Source organism: Emydura macquarii, unplaced genomic scaffold (assembly GCF_026122565.2).
Source record: "Emydura macquarii macquarii isolate MOO-44397 ecotype Brisbane River unplaced genomic scaffold, CSIRO-AGI_Emac_v2 contig_2506, whole genome shotgun sequence".
NCBI lineage: Eukaryota > Metazoa > Chordata > Testudines > Chelidae > Emydura > Emydura macquarii.
The window spans coordinates 367,114-371,612 of record NW_027132643.1 but is presented as its reverse complement, the minus strand read 5'-3'; positions in this window follow the sequence as shown (position 1 = coordinate 371,612).

The window sequence follows — 4,499 nt, the reverse complement described above, 5'->3', positions numbered from 1 at the left end:
TGCTGTTCTTTGGGACCCATTAATTAATCCTTCTCAACCCACTGGCAGATTTTGACTTTGAGACACTGAATTTGTTTCTGAAAGCAGGGAATTTTGGGAGTCAAGCATACAAATTCTTCTCTAAGGCCCTGATCCTTCAGAAATTGAACACCTGTTTCAGTTTATACAATGTAATAGACCCACTGAAATTTCAGTAGGGCTACTCAGTGGGACAGATCCTCTGCCAATGTACATTTTCATAGTTCTATTGGCTTCAAAGGTGTCATGACCATTTGCATCATCTGAGAATCTGCCTCAGGGTGTACAAAGTTGAACATGTTTGTAAGTCTTTGCAGGACCCAGGCTTCAATATGTTAATAGTAAAAGCTGAAATAGACAACAAGAATCATTCTTCTTTGAGCTTGTTCTGCAGCTAAAATATAAATCATTTCCTGAATGGCCCTTTTCCAATTCAGCACAAGAATACATCAGAAACGGGAGATGAATAATCTAATCCAGACTCAGAATTAAATAAATTAAATCCTAGAAGTTGTTTCCATTTTCTGGAGAGAGGTTTTTGCACAGCTGTATAGCACTGTGAACTCTGATGCTATCTTTAAAGGGACCAAAGTTTCTCTAATACCAAGTAAGTGACTGACTCTTCATGATCAGGAAAGGGTATTTTTAAACTTTAAATTTAAGAAAAAGTAACTTATTAAACATTTTTGAAGGCATATTGAAAGAGAGTTTAAAAATAAGCCAGGGACTAGATACAGATTCATTTTGTCTGTGCTTGTAGTGGTGGTTTCTAGCAATGCAAGCTTTGAATTCAGAGAAAACAGGTCCTTCTGGAGATTTGTGTGTATAAAATACCAATGTATGTCTTATTTTCAGTGACAATTTGACACTCCTTCTTTCTAGTAGACAGAAATTACCTGGAAAATATATTAAAAATAGTCATCTGTTACTCTGCAATGTTAATTCATTTTTCCAACGCAATCTTCTCAAAATGTTCTACTGAAAGGTTTTAACATTCAGATGAAGTTCACACAAAAATCGTTCAGAGAGGATTTTTATGGTTGTAGAATCAAGCACTCAAAGGTTAGGAAAGGCCAAATTAAGTTGTACGGGCAACATTAACTCTTTCTTCTCATGCTATAACTGCTAATGAAATGATCATGCAATATTTCCCCCCCACATTCCCCATCTTTAAGTTCCTATTATTATTACTGAAATCCTGCCTTAAAATGAGATTTAAGGAGCTCAGTCTATTTAGTTAATCAAAATCTAAATTAAAAATGACTATATCATGTACTTATTAGGTAGGTACTCACTGTGTACCTCCACAGGGCAAAGATACTCATTGATTTTTAAGGCCAGAAGGGACCGTTATGATAATCTTTTAATCAAATTTCAACCATGATGTTAACTTTCCAGGAGATCAAACACCTTCTGAGCCCTTTGTCTCCATTCTGAAGTCAGAAAATGAGAGCATTGCCGCTTGCCTGGCGAAAGATTTCTACCCTAAAGAACTGAAGATATCCATGAATTCTGACAGTCAAACTATATATGAAGCAACAGATCCGATCCTCACATCTAGTGGGAAATACAGTGCTATCAAAGTTGCCAAGTTGTCTTCAAGTGAAATGGTGTCTTGTTCCGTTGAACATAACAGCAAACTTTTTAAGAAAACCCAAACAGCTGAGAAACCGCCAGGTATATTTTCAGGGTTTAAGACTCAATAAGATAATACCTTTGAGATTAATTCAATTTTTATTTATCACATAGGATAACAAAGAAAGATAGAATGGATCAGAGCATTCATCTAGTCCAGTATTGGGATTCAGCTGCTTCAAAGAAAATTGCAAGAAATCCTACATAAAATTCTTAATTAAGAAAATGTTTTGTACCAGAAACTCTACAGTTCATAATTTCCTTACCAGGAAAGACCCCATTTGACTTCAAAGAACTATGGATCATGCTAGAACTGTGCACAGGGCGAATTTCAACCCTCTTGAATTTCAGATAGTTTAGTGGGATTATTATACATCTGTATAAATCATTTCTTTTGGCCATGGTTTACTGTCTTTCTTTTAGATTTCACATCTCCTCCTCCCACAACCATCATGCCCCAGCTGTGCAACATGTCAAACTCCAGCCTCGAAGGTTAGTACCCAAATGAATGATTCTGTTGCCTCAAGACTCTGTGGACACCAGGCAACTTGTGAGATGGGGGGAAAGCTATTGACGTCAACATCAGTGGAGTATCTGGCTCTTAGTGTATTTGGTAATTTAAATGTCACCAATTTAGGACCATCTTGTCCAATCTTTACTCAGGCTGGTGAGCAGTTATTCACACAAGTAATATCCTTGGTATGAATGGGAGTAGCTGCTCACCAGTTTGAACAGGGGTCATGCAGTTTAGCTCTGAGAGTCCAGTCCTGTTCCCATTGACATCAGTGGTGCAAGGATTGAGAAAAAAAATTCTTCCCTATGGTCTGCATTGTGGAGATTTTATCCCATAGTGTAAATTGCTACTACGTGTTCTTAACTCATTCCACGTGTGCCCATTTCCCACTAACCTCAATGAAAATGCATCAAATTCTCCTTCTTCTGTAATCATTTTGCATTGCAGAAGACCGAGGTAATTTGCTAGCTGTACTTTCCATAATCCTTCTCTCTAGCAAATGTATATATAGGCTTGGATGGATTACATTTTTTATTGGTATTATTCACCTTGCACACAGAAACCCACAACAACAAAAATATTTCTACTGATAATAACTGAAATGTACAAAATCAGCAAAGCAAAGTAAGAAAAATGCTGCTTGAGAACTTGCTACAGTTTGACTTAAGGCTGCTTACGCTGTATATTTTGACACGTGATGTTGACAACTTGTGTTTTAATGGTTATACAGCTTTAACTTATTGAATCTCAAAATCTACTGTCATTAAAAAAATATTGTCTGGCCCCCGTCATTTTGTATAACTGTGGAAAATTTAAATAAATAGAAAAAAAAAAGTTTAAAAACCATTGATGTTATCTAAATTATTAAAGAATAAAGCCTGAATTCTGCCAAGCCCACATATATAGATATGAATTTTCATGGTGAAACCACAACATCATTTCATATTTTATAGAGACAGAGGAGGCAAAAAACATAAAGACACTATCTGTTGCCCTGCTGGGTTTGGAAATAGTGCTCGCAAAGAGCATCATCTTTAACGTGATCATGATTGCAAGATTAGTCTTTGAGGTAAGTGATTCTGTCTAGTGTAGACGGGGCTCTGGCATTTTTAGCACTGTGTCTGCTAATAGCGCTTAGGACAGGTCTTTGTAGCATCCTAGTAAAAATGTAGATGGTGCCTAAGGCCTGCCTACACTCCCAGGACGAGAAGCGGTAGAAGGAGAAGAATTGTTTAGTCGTTAGGGAGTTGGGATCTGTTCCTGCTCTACCATGCTCTGTGTCAGCTTGAGGTTAGGTATCACTTAGGTTCTTTTGAATGTTGTACATTTAGTCTCTTTGTCTTGGGTCGCCATACGAAGAATGGGCATAACAGCCCTTTCCTAGCTCACAGAGGGCTTGTGAGGACAAAGACGTGAAAGTTCTCAGCCATTACAGTAATGGAGACCGTATAACTACCTGGGGTTGATAATGCGCACGTGGTTGCTACCGTTACTCATGAAATGGTGGTTTGCGGTGCTGTAGTAGCCATGTTGGTTTCAGGATATTAGAGAGACAAGGTGGGTGAGGTTATATCTTTTATTGGACCAACTTCTGTTGGTGAGAGAGACGCTTTTGAACTACACGGAGCTCTTCTTCAGATCTCTTTCTCCAACAGAAGTTGGTCCAATAAAAGATATTACCTCACCCCCCTTGTCACTCTGAAATAGGGGGACATTTCTCAAAATGGGTGTGTTACCAAGGTTCCTGATTTAATCAAAGATCTCCTGTCTCTCGTGTGGATGTTTATATTCATTAGTATTGCATTAGTGCCTGCTATGGGGCCCGCTGAGATGAGGGCTGTATTATTCTGGGCACTGCTCTGACACACAATGAGAGATAGTCCCAGCCTGAAATTGCTGACAATTGAACAAACAAAGCAGCTAAAAGAAGGATCAATATCTCCATTTTACAGATGCAAGAAGGGTTAAATCAAGTGTCTATGGCCACACAGGGAGTCTGTGGCAGAGCCAGGAACTGAAGCCAGGTCAGGGAGTCCCAGTGTAATTCATAACCACAGCTCCTTCCTCCATCTATCTTGGGAAGCAGGGTCTCTGAAAAAGATTTGCGAGTTGTGGTGGATAATTAGTGGGTCATGAGCTCCCGGTGTGAGGCTGTGGCCAAAAGAGCTAATACAATTTCTGGACGCATAAACAGGGGAATCCTGAGTAGGAGTAGAGAGGTTCTTTTATCTCCGTATTTGGGACTGGCGTGACCACTGCTGGAATATTATGGCCAGTTCCAGTGCCCACAATTCAAGGATGTTGATAAACTGCAGAGAGTTCAGAGAAGAGC